Below are 13,241 nucleotides of genomic sequence, written 5' to 3'. Positions count from 1 at the left end.
TCGAACTTTACATCGGAAACTAGGGATGTACTGTATGGTGACTAACATAATATAATAAAAAAACATTAAAAAAAAAGTATAGGTTTCTGGTGTTGAAGTGGACTTTCTTTTTGCAAAAGACTGTGACTGGGTGTGGTGGATACATTTCTTTTCTTACTTGAAATATACAAGCCAGGCACCCAGTGTCAGCTGCTCACATTTTTCTTTATGATTTCACTGACCAGTGGAATTTCAAAGTCAGGGCACAACCTTGGCAGGGCATGGTGATCACTTCGATCCTCTCTCAGATAAGGTGTTTGTTGTTGACATTATGATCACAAAGCTTTCAAAATGGTAGAGGCAGTCTGGATGCAATATTAAAGAAGTTTTAAAGGTGAAAAATAAATCACGTCAATTTCCTGCCTCTAACATAATAAATAATTTTACCTTAGGGTTATTCCCTTCCAGTTTTTCTCACATGCATACATATTTTAACACAGATGTTATCAAGGCATAACGGTAATTTCGAGTTCTGTTTTATCACTTTAGCACCATGTTGTAAACATTCTAATTAGCATGCCATTCCAACAAGACGTGTTCAGGGCAGAGACGCTAAGGAAAAGAAACCCCTGAAAGAGCCAGAGCTACCTGAAAATGTTCTGTTTTAGCCCGCATATTCTAAATCACTATGGGATTGGGGAAATTATTCCTTTTGCTTTAAATCTAGCTTTTATTGACATTCCAAAATCAGTAATCATGGATTAAAGCCCCTAAAAAATATGGTACTGATTTTCAAAGAGATGATGTGAGTAGCAAGAGGCAAATGGGTCTTTTGGCTAAAGACAAAATTCTCCTCGTTCTTTGCTCTTATGCAGTATTTTGTGATCACACTCGTTCTGCTATTTGGTGCTGTTTTTTTTCATAGATCTGTAGAAATATTTGATAGTTTAGACTCAAATTGACATAGATGTCCATATGTACCAGTTTTAAAGAGAAAAAAATGCTTAAATGATAAATGATTATGGTCATTTATTCCAATAGCTGGCCATGGGAGAGAGGTAAGCAGTAATAAGTCACGTGATGTTTCCCTTTTTCTCTGTGCTCACAAGAGGACAGAGCTCATTTCCACCAGTCATATGTGCAAGCAAGAGCCTGGGGCAAGGACTGCGTGGCCAGGTCCCTGAACATCATCAGCTACCATTCACATGCTTTACCCCAAGAGGCTGTGAACTCCTAAGTCAAAGTAAGTGTTCCATTCTTGCCTCTACTCCAAGCTCCTAGCACAGTTCCTGGCAGTGCAATGCACAAAAAATATTGACGGGTATCTACAAAAGTCATGAAATACGTTCCATGGAATTTTGTAAGACAACAGTGTTCATTGAATTGTTTTTGTTAAAGCTATGCTCTCTACCTCTCCAAGTTGCTTCCTTCATGAAAAGGCACATTTAATAAATCACCTCTCTGATTCGGCGGACCGATCTGTTAAAGCAGAAGATTTTGAGGCCCACTGGGGTACCATTTCATAAGTTGTCCCCTGCTTCCTCATCTTAAAGCACTGAATGTGTGGCTTCACCAGAGAACGCTACCATTGTTCCCAAACTGACTAGTCTGAATTCATTGTTATGGTAGAAGTAGAGGGAACATTTTCTGGGAAGCAGCCACATCCCTACACTGAGGTTGAGAATCTAAAGGTTCAGTCATTCTGAGGAAGCTGGCAATATGCATAAAAAGATCTTATCCAAAAAATTCCATTTCTAGGAAGGTCCTCTCAAGGAATATTTGCGGTGGTACATAAGATCCTTAAAATAATATTTATGGCAGTGCAATTTGCATGTATTCATTTATGAAAATACTGACCATTTTAATATGTGCAAACACCTAGCTTCCCATAATCACAGAACTTTGATGGGGTGAAGCCTGTGACTTTTTGATCCTAAAGGGGTCCTTTCTCTGTAAAGAAGAAATCTGATGGGTAACAGAGCCCTCTCTGTGGAGCAGGATGTATCAAGTGCTGCATTTGGGGAAAACGAGAGGAAGCTGGGGTTTTAAATTACCAAAGTAAATTTTTCTCCCCTAAATTTCCAGAGAAATTTGACCTGACAGCCAGGAGAAATCTGCAGTTAGAAGTTACAAATTAATAGGAATATTTTTGCCACTGGGCAAATAAGTACTATTCATTATTTTGTATATATACACACATATATGTATATACATAGTAACACTTCTCCAAGGCAATCAAAAGTAACTGCAGAAAAGGTAGAAAGAAGAAATGTATCACTTTCGCATTATTTGAGGTCCCCTGAGAATGGGACGCAGCATCTCTGACAGTCCAGTTGAATCCCATTTTAAAATGAGTATCTTTAGAGGCCTGTTTTAAATATTATTTATCCCATACTTTCAACTCCTCCCTCGGATTGCTATGTTCAATGCCATGTTTGTGGTAACTATGACATACAGCGTACTATATCTGTATAGTTCTGTTCCTGAGTGAGCAAAAGACCTGGTCTCCCTGCCAATGATTTTACGATCCAACTTAGACAAATAAAAAGTACAAGGGATTGAACCATAGCCCCCCCCCAAAATTATAGACATCAACATATCTCTTATGGAACCCAACATTTTTTAAGAATCACTTTCATTAGGAAAAATTGGAAGAAAGTCCTGTTAAACAGAGTATGTGGGAATCTATCACCAACCTCATCCCAAGACAGAAAATCCAATTGCATACATTTTTTAAAATTATGATTTGTTTCCATTCTTGAAAGTCATGTAGGCCCTTCACACTATAGGGATTTAGCAAACATAAACCATATTTAATCATTTTCTCCCTATTTACTCCACTATCAACAACAAGTCATTACCTCCTCCAATCCCCAGGTCCAAAGGACTTTCTGCCCAGAATATTCCTCCAAGAATACAGAACATTTAGCCAAATGCCCCATTTTTAACCCTAACACAACTTAAGATATTTTATAAGACAATGCCTTGTTTCAGGGTTCCTGGGAAACACAGAAAGCACTCCATTTTCATTTTCCCTTCTCTTTCAGAAATGCTTGCTCTTCTGCAAGAATTGGCAAACTATGGTCTTAGGGCCAAATCTAGGCCATGACCTGCTTTGTCATTAAAAAAAATAATAATAAAATAAAAAGGCACATGGTAGAGCAGGGGGGATCATGAGTTTGGGCCCCAGGTTGGGTATGCAGCCTATTTTTAAAAACAAAATAAAATATACTACAAGAAAGAAGGTAGAATGAAGACATTTTTTAAAAAGGCACATAAAATTTACCTTCTTAATTTTTTTTTAAAGATTTTATTTATTTATTTGACAGAGAGAGAGAGACAGCCACCGAGAGATGGAACACAAACAGGGGGAGTATGAGAGGGAGAAGCAGGCTTCCCGGTGAGCAGGGAGCCTTATGCTGGGCTTGATCCCAGAACACTGGGATCATGACCTGAGCCGAAGGCAGATGTTTAATGACTGAGCCACCCAGGAGCCCTAACCTTCTTAAATTCTTAAGTGCATGGTTTAGTAGTGTTAAGTATATTCACATTGTTATGCGACAGGTCTCTAGAATTTTTTCACCTTGAAAAACCAAAACTCTATGGGAACCTAGGTGGTTCAGTCAGTTAAGTGACCGACTTTTGATTTTGACTCAGGTCATGATCTCAGGGTTGTAAGATTGAGCCCCATGTCAGGCTCCATGCTCAGCAGGGAGTCTGGTTGAGATTCTCTCTCCTTTTGCCCCTCTCCCCCCACAAGTGAGCTCTCTCTCTCAAGGGAGAAAAAAAAAGAAAAAGAAAAGCCAAAACTCTATATTCATTGAACACCAACTCCCATTTTGTGTTCCCCTAGTCCTTGGTAATTATTCCACTTTCTACTGCTATGAATTTGACTAACTTAGATACTTCATAAGAGTAGAGCCATACAGTATTTATCTTTTTATAACTGGCTTATTTCACTTAACACAGTGATCTTAAGATTCATCCATGTTGTAACATGTGACAAAATTTCCTTTTTTAAGGCCGAACGATATGCCATTGTATGTACATACCATATATTTTTTTATCCATCCAGCCATGGACATTTGGGTCGCATCTCCCTCTTGGCTATTGTGAATAATGCTCCAGTGAATGTGAGTGTATCAATACCTCTTTCAGACTCTGCTTTCAATTCCCTTAGATACATACCCAGAAATAAAATTGCTGGATCATATGGTAGTTTAATTGTTCATTTTTTGAGAAACCTCCATATTGTTGTCCATAATGACTGTACTATTTTACAATCCCACCACCAGTGCACAAGGGTTCCACTTCTCCTCATCCTCACCAGCACTGGTTATTTTCATTCTTTGTTTGTTTTGTTTATTTTGTTTTTCTATCATGGCCATCCTAACGGGTCTGATGTGATATCTTACCACCGTTTTGATTTGTATTTCTCTGATGATTAGTGATGTTGAGCACCTTTTCACATGCTTATTAGCCATTTGCATTTTTTCTTTGGAGAAATGTCTATTCAAGACTTCCCATTATATTATTGTTGTTGTTGAACTGTAGTTTTTTATATATTCTCGATTTTAACCCCTTATTAGATATATGACTTGCAAATATTTTCTCCACTCTGTAGATTGCCTTTTCATTCTGTTGATTGTTTCCTTTGGTACATAGAAGTTTTTAAGATTGATGTAGACCCATTTGTCTATTTTGCTTTTCGCCCATGCTTTTGACATCATAGCCAAGAATTTATTGCCAAAGGCAGTGTCATAAGGATTTTCTCCCATATTTTCTTCTGTGAGTTTTATATTTTAGGTCTTTATATCCATTTTTAGTTACTTTTGTATATAGTAGAAGGTAAGGTCTAATTTCATTCTTTTGCATGCAGGAATACAGTTTTCCCAACACCATTTGTTGAAGACTATACTTTCCCCACTCAGTGGTCTTGGCACCCTTGTTGAAGATCATTTGACCATATATGTAAGGGCTTATTTCTGGGATTTGTGTGGTTCCATTGGTCTATATATCTGTATATCAGTTCCATTCTGTTTCGATACTGCAGTTTTGTAATACGTCTTGAAGTCAGTAAGTGTTAGGCTTTAATTCAGTTCTTCTTTTCAAGATTAGTTTAGCTATTCATGTCCCTTGAGATTCTATATAAATTTTAGGATTTTTGTTCTATTTCTGAAAAAAACAAACTGCCATCAGGATTTTGATAGGGATTGCGTTGAATCTGTAGGTCACTTTTAGTAATATGGGCATTTTAACAGTATTAAGTCTTCCAACCATGAACAAAGGATGTCTTTCCATTTATTTCTGTTTTTAACTTCTTCCAGCAACATTTTAGAGTTTTCAGGATACAAGTCTTTTGCCTCCCTGATTAAGTTTGTTCCTAAGTATTTATTCTTTTTGATGTTATGGAAAGTAGTATATATATATACAGAGAGAGAGGGAGAGAGAGAGACCTTCTCTTTCTGTTGTGTCTGATATTAGTATGGTGGCTCTGCTCCCTTTTGGTTTCCATTTGCTTGGAATAGCTTTTTCTATTCTTTCACTTTCAGTCTGTGTGTATCTTTACATCTAAAGTATGCCTCCTGTAGACGCCATACAGTGAGATTTTGTTTTTTGTTTGTTTGTTTTGTTTTTAAATTCATTCAGCTAATCTATGTCTTTGGATTGGGGAACTTAATCCATTTACATTTAAAGCAATTACTGATAGGGAAGAACTTTTGTCATTTTGCTGTCTTCTTCTTGCAGCTATCTTGTCCTTCTTTCCCTCTGTCACTGCCTTCCTTTGTGTTTCTTTGATTTTTTTTTATTTTTTTTTAAAGATTTTATTTATTTATTCGACAGAGATAGAGACAGCCAGCGAGAGAGGGAACACAGCAGGGGAGTGGGAGAGGAAGAAGCAGGCTCACAGCGGAGGAGCCTGATGTGGGGCTCGATCCCATGACGCGGGATCACGCCCTGAGCCGAAGGCAGACGCTTAACCGCTGTGCCACCCAGGCGCCCCTGATTTTTTTTTTAATAGTGACGTGCTTTGATTCCCTTCTGATTTCTTTCTGTGCACCTTCTGTAGGCATTTTCCTTGTGTATTTTCCTAAAAGTATCACATAAAATGTTATAAGGTTATAACAATCTACTTTAAACTGATAATAACTTTAATCACAAACGCTCCTTTACATCTCTGCCCCCTCAAATTACATTGATTTATATTGTTTCTCTATTAACATAGATTTATATTTTCACACTTTGTCTTTTGAATTTTATACACTAAAGTGACTTACACATCAACATTGTAATTCTAGAGGACCCTCTATCTGTCCATATATTTACCTTTACTAGACACCTTTATGTTTTCATATGGCTTCTTGTTATCTAGTGTCCTTTCAGTCCTTTTAGCATTTATTATAGAGCAAATCTAGTGGCGATGAACTCCTGTAGCTTTTGCTTATCTGAGGAAGCCTCTTTTTTTTTTTTTTTTAAACTGGGGAAGTCGTAATTACTCCTTCATTTTTGAAAGACAGTTTTTTAGGGTATGGTACTCTTGGTTGACATTTTTTTTTTTTTCTTTCAGCACACTGAATATATCGCCCCACCCTCTTCTGGCCTTCAAGGTTTCTGCTGGGGCACCTGGTGATAATCTTACAGAAGCCTCCTTATATATGATCAGCCACTTTCCTCTTGCTGCTTTTAAGATTCTCTCTTTGTCTGTAACTTTTGACAGTTTGATTATAGTGAATCTTGATGTGAATTTCTTTGAGTTTTTCATAGCTAGGGTTCATTGAGCTTCTTAAATTTGTATGTCTATTATTCTTCTCAAACTTGAAAAGTTTTGGGACATTATTTCTTCAAATAAGCTATCTGCCCATTTCTCTCTCTTCTCTTTCTGAGACTACCATCATGCATATATTAATTCAGTTGATTATATCACATAAGTCCTTAGGCTTTCTTCGGTTTTCTTTATTCTATTTTCTTTTTGCACTTCTAGCTTGAAAATTTCCAATGTGCATAAACTAGTTTTGTGAATAAGATTTGTTGGAATACAGTTATACTCATTTCTTTATGTATCACAAACCTTTTTGTATCTTTTACACTACATTGGTAAAGTTGAGTAGTTGCAACTGTGTATTGGCCCACAACAATAAGTATGGTTAGCAAATCTTGGAAATATTTACTATCTGACTCTTTATAGAAAAAGTTTGTCAATCCATGCCTAGAGCAGCATATCATATCTATGAAACAACAGAATATTTTTTGTAGAGAGTAAACACCCAAAGGATTCTGTTTCTTTAGTCCTCAAAGCAAAGCCCTATAGGAAGAATTGCTGAAAGCATAGTAGATAAGAAGAAAGAGAATCCTGATGGCTCCTACTGAACTCTGATCATCCAACAGGGCCCAGACAATTGCTGACTCAAGGGTTATAGCTCTCCTGGTCAATAAGCCTGCTTTACTCCACATCCACCCCCTTTGGGAAATATCAGGCAATCAGATGAGTCAAGACACTCCATTTAAATCAGTTAGAGAACCACAATCAAGAAAATACTTGATTACTTCTCACTTTCATGACAAAAGTCCTTCAAAGAAATCAAGCTAGTTAAAACATTACCATATTAAAAAATTCTCTTAAGATTTAAAGGGATTACATTGACTTCAAAATGCTGTATGGGTCATATTGGACATTTCCTTTTTCTTGTACTCATTTTCCATCCCATTTTCTCTTTTTCTCAACGTGCTATTTCCCCTTAATTATCTCCACAGCTGCCTTTCTCCAACCAAAGTTAATTCCTACATTTCAGTTTTCCCACATGTTGCGTTATTTTATTTCCCCCCACTCACCTTTGCATCTCCAGACACAATTATAAAAATTGTTGAAATAGAAAATGAAATACACAGGTTCTATTCTGGGCCTTGTCAGTATCTTGCTTGGTATCCTAGGTGCATCTTTTTATTCCATGGGTGTTAGATTAACCTATGACTGAGTAGATTGATCCAGGATCTCTAAGACACATCAAAAGTATGTGGGTAAGATAAAATGTAAACTACTTATTTCTCAGCAAGGAAAGTAACAAGGAACAGGTGTTTTAGATGCGATGAGTGCAACATTTCACAGCAATACACCAGATGTATATGGGCAGATTATCTGCAGAGCTGCCAAAAAGATGCACAAAGACGTCTCCATCAAGGACTACAAACCGTGAGCTAATCTCTTTTAGCCATGTTGCCAGACATGCATCTAGGGCCAAGAAAACTGGGTCTGATTTAACATAAACCATTATCCCTGTTTTCTAGGAAAATATAATCTGTAGACCAGAAAGTAAATAATTTTATATGATACAGTATTTTATGCATGTAAAATATACACCATATTAATAATATAATATAGAAAATATTGCAATTATATAATGTAATACACAGTATTACATGCATTTTACTTCAATTACTTTTAATTAGTTTGCTATTTAATTTCAAGCATGCAGAAGAAGGTATGAATTAAACACATCAGTCTCCCTTTCCTGACACTCTATCCATTCTGGTTGAAATGCACCTGTCCTTAACTCCCAATGCATAGAAGCAGCTAAGTTTTCCTCTGAACAGGTATGTCCACTGCTAGTACCAAAACTTGAAAATTGACCCAAGTGTGGCCCATCCATGGTTCACCCAGCAACTCACGAGGTAGCACGATTAAGGGTAATTAATTACTAGTCAATTACTTGGCTTCCTCTGGAATTTTGAGTGAAAAATACTGCCATTCACAAAGAAAAGGGAAGCAGAGAAGATGAGCAGTGAGGAGTAGAATTGTTATCAGAGTGATGCTACGGGCCATGAAGGGAGTTAAAAAAATTAGAGTGTCACTCCTCTCCGCATAATCCATCAAAGGTTTCCCATTTAAATTAAACTCACACACTGCTCTCCTGCCAAAAGCCTCCAAACATCTGACATTTGCCTATCTCTCACATCTCATCTCTGTCCACTCTCATGGTCCTCCCTATGTTCTGATCATACTGAATTTTTAATTTTGTTTTTGGTGTTGTTTTTGTTCCTGTCTCAGACTGTTGTGCTTCCTATTCCTTCTATCTAGGATGAACTCCTGTGCATGGTTGACTCCTTCTGCTTATTATTCAGAACTCAGCATAAATAGTACTTGTCCCCTTACCATCCAATCTACAATAAGATCCTTCTAGTCATTCTCTACCCCACCGGCCTGTTTCATTCCTTCCTTGTACTCCCCTTTTCTGTTATTAGGTTATTTCCTGTTTCATTATCTACCTCCTCCCACCAGAACATAATTCCATGAGAGAAGAGGAAGCTTTGACTGTCTTATTTATTGTTGCATCTTTATTGACTACAACAGTGAATGGCATAAGTATTTATTAATGATTAATAGAATTAATAGAGTAAGATGCCACATATGTGTTGGGTTTCTGACTTCAGTTTCAGGCCACATGTGCTCTTATAATCATCCCCATTTTCTTTCAAGTGACTCGTACTTCTGGTCCTTAGCACCAAAGAACATTATGCACATGGGCTTGTCGGTAACTTTGAGTAGCAGGCCATCTCCCACCTCACCCTCCTGCTGGAGTCCTCTCCCACACAAAGCAAGTCCATAGCTTGTGTGCACTCAGATTCCTGTTTTGTTTTCAGTTCATTCCATATCTAGCAGCCCTCCCTGTCCATTTCCACACTAGACTGAGCTTCCTGAAGTCCAGCCAGGGCACAACTCTCAACTGCCCAATTACTTGGGAGAGGAATTCAGATAAATTTCGCTTTATTCCATTAAAAACACTTATCAGATTCAATTGTATCAAAAGTAACAGCATGCTCGTGTGATATGGAAATTCTGTAGTGAAACACACTGTGTTCACTAAGTTTCAAGGATCCGTTCTTCTTGTTCACTACTGGGACAATAGAAGACTTTTGTGTCTCCATGGTTAACTGGAGATGATTAAGACAATACAGGGCTGGAGCAGGGTGTTGGCAATTGAAATAGAAAGGAAAAGACAGAAGTGAGGATGTTGGGAATGAAAATGTGACAAGGACCCAGTTGTCATCTGAATCTCAGGGAGAGGGGCAGAGATATTTCTTTTTTTTTTAATCTAATTTAATTTAATGTACTTACTTATTTATTTCATTATGTTATGTTAGTCACTATACAGTACATAATTAGTTTTTGATGTAGACAGGGGCACAGATATTTCAATGATAATGCAGTATTACCAGCTTGAATTACTGAATGCTTTATAACCACTGGCAAATAGACAAGTGAAAAGGAGGTAAAGCATGAAAAGTGTTAACAGAGCCTATCATTTGAAAAGTGAAACAAATAGCCGGATACACACTTAGTTGTACGTTTTCATTAAATGTGGGAATGGTCAGAGATGAATAATGGGTTCGATAATTTTGCCTGTTGGCTTTTGGGACCCTCTCTGACTTCTATGAACTTACCTGATGCTGGGACTACAGACTGTATTTTTTTTTTAAGATTTTATTTATTTATTTATTTATTGGAGATGGGGAGAGCAAGAGTGCAAAAGGGGAGGAGCAGAGGGAGAAGAAGAGAAAGAATCTCAAGCATACTCCTTGCTGAGTGTGGAGCCCAACGCGGGGTTCCATCTCACAGCCCTGAGATCATGACGTGAGCTGAAATCAAGAGCTGGAGGCTTAACCAACTGAGCCATCCAAGCACCCCTTGCATCTTTTATTTTGACCAATAATCATTGGGCTTGGTGACCAGGAAAAAAAAAAAAAAAGCCAAGAAATAAAATGGAAGAGAAATGCTCAATGAGTTTCAAAAATCCAAGCAAGTGTGATGCCATGGAAACCAAAATATGTAAGAACTTCAAGAAGGAGAGAGCAGAAAACAGTTCCACTGTTGAAGATTTTGAGATGCTGAAGATTTCAAAAAGTAGAAGTGATAAAAAGGTAGGTTATCAGAGAGTCAATAATCAAAATTGCTATTATTACACAAAAACTGACTGCATCTTTTTTTTTTTTTCACTCTAGGGTGATGGCATAATTCGTATTCGGGAGAAAGCTCTGTATTTAAAGAATTACTTCGATAATCTTTCTGTGTATATGTGTGAAGGGAAAGCCCCTCTCCACCTTTAGAAGAAGGTTTGAAAAATAAAGAATGAAATCTCTCTGTATAGGAGGTGAAAAAATATTATAGAAAGAGAGGACCAAGGGCACAGGAATAAAAGAAGTAATAGGCATGTGAGAATGAGCCAGGAAGCCAGGAAAGAAGAGCTGTAGTGCCAAGGTAATGGTCCTGAGAAACCTCACCTCCTATTATCAGAAATGACTATTGAGGGGACCTGCGTGGCTCAGTCAGTTGAGCATCGACTCTTGATTTCAGCTCAGGTCATGATCTCAAGAATCGTGAGATCAAGCCCCATGGTGAGCTCTGCACTCAACATAGAGTCTGCTTGAGACTCTCCCCACTCATGCACACACACACACACACACACACACACACACACACACTCTCTCTCTCTCTCTCTCAAATAAACAAATCTTTAAAAAAAGAAATGACTGTAATATCTAATATTAAATTTAAATTGACATCCACAAGGTAATGTATTATAATTGCCCACCATTACTGCCAACCTTAGAAAAACTCTGCCATACACCAGACTGTTCCCACAAATTATTCACAAGGGAATGAAGAAATCAGGGTGGTGTTCACCATGGGGGAGATTGGGTCAGAAAGAGAAAAGGAATCTCCTGGTACGCCAAACGATGTTGAACAAAGGAAATCAGTAAATAGGCCAATCAAGATTTCTATCCCCCTGAAATCTGTAGGAACAACAAGGGTATTTTCATCCTGGATGGGATGGCATCTCCGGTCACCATGTTTGGATGTTAAAAGGAAGGGTGATCTTAAGAATCTAGAGAAGCTGATGAGTCTTGAGTTACAAGAGTTTCACACTTTGGGTTTTGTTTTTGTAACCGATGTTGGCAGCGGGTATCTGTACTGACCCAAAAGCAAGCGCTCATGGTTTCTTTGGCGTCACTGAAGGGATTCCGTGGAATTCCTCTCTGCTTAAAATGATCTTGCGACGCTTCCTGAATGTCATAAGCTACAGATTAATTGGGGGGCTACCGATTATTCCACATTTAATATAAAAATGACTGCCCTTCCTTTTATAATCTATCTGAGATTATCTGAAAATTTTGAAGAGAGGAAGGAGGGGAAAGAGAAGAGAAGCCTGGAGGTATAAGCCCTGCCCGAGGCAGGGAGATGGTTTTGGGGTCCATCAAGTGGCACTAATGATGGGTGCTGGGAGTAGTGGGATAGAGCAAAGGAAGCAAAAATGGTGGTGCCCAAAATAATTCCACTTATTCAGAATCTCTCCTTAGAGCCAGATTTGCCTCACATTTTCTATTTCCTCATCTTTTTTTTTTTTTTTTTGGTGCCATTTCTGCCACTCTATCCTTTGTTCTTCCAAGGTCATCTTCAATTATTTATTTTAGCCACCCCTCCCCACCCCCGCTTTTTTTTTTTTTCTTTCTCCGCATGTGAAAACAAGCAGAAAAAGACTTACATTTAAGCCACAGGAAGAGGAGGTGAGACGAAGAGTGTGAGTCACCAGCCACTCAGCACGCGCTGCCTCAATCCTAGAAACTGACTCCATTATCTCCGGATTTCGACTCATGTCTCTGTTCGGTTCACAGACAATCCGTCCGTGTACAGCCAACTCCTCAGGAACTACTGAAGAGGGGGGGGTTGAGACTCATCCAAGGAGAAGGGCACCTTGTCTTCTTGGTTTAATTTCTCACCTCAGCTGTTTATTTGTTCTGAATAAGGCCTGTAGGATGAGAAAGGCAATCACTTACTCTCCCCCAAAGCTGCTCTTTCAGCTACAGCACCAAATCGGAGGCCTTGTCTTGAGTTCTGATGATTATTAACATCTCTCCAATCTTCTATGTTGGTCTGAATCCTCTCTGTGGAGAAAAAGAGGTTAAAAAATTATAAGCAGTGACAAAGCTACTGCTTAGAACAGGTGTGAGCAAATCACAACCCACAGCCCAAATCTGCCCTGTTGTCTGTTTTTATAAAGTTTAATTGGAACACTTTGATGCTTATTCGCTTACAAACTGTCTATGGCTGATTTCACACCATGATAGCAGAACCGAGTCATTGCAAAAGAGATCATATGGCCTTTAAAATCAAAACTATTTACTATCTAGCCCTTTCTAGAAAAAGCTTCCCAGTTCATGACTGTAGCATTACCTCTTCCAGTTATAGGCCTCCTTCACTGCGTATAGTT

At 38.2% G+C, this 13,241-nt stretch overlaps 1 long non-coding RNA gene across 2 annotated transcripts in view; it reads right to left on the bottom strand.

Moving 5' to 3' along the window:
- Nucleotides 1–12,911, bottom strand: part of LOC117802273 — an 83,077-nt gene extending 70,166 nt beyond the window's left edge. For both annotated transcript variants that reach the window (XR_004625364.1, XR_004625363.1), the window contains exon 1: nt 12,516–12,911. This is a non-coding gene — a long non-coding RNA (uncharacterized LOC117802273). The remainder of the gene's footprint in view (nt 1–12,515) is intronic.
- Between the last annotated feature and the right edge of the window lie 330 nt (nt 12,912–13,241).

This window comes from Ailuropoda melanoleuca, chromosome 5 (genome assembly GCF_002007445.2).
Source record: "Ailuropoda melanoleuca isolate Jingjing chromosome 5, ASM200744v2, whole genome shotgun sequence".
Taxonomy (NCBI): Eukaryota; Metazoa; Chordata; class Mammalia; order Carnivora; family Ursidae; genus Ailuropoda; species Ailuropoda melanoleuca.
The sequence above is the reverse complement of the archived record's forward strand: the minus strand, read 5'-3'. Positions and strand labels throughout refer to the sequence as shown.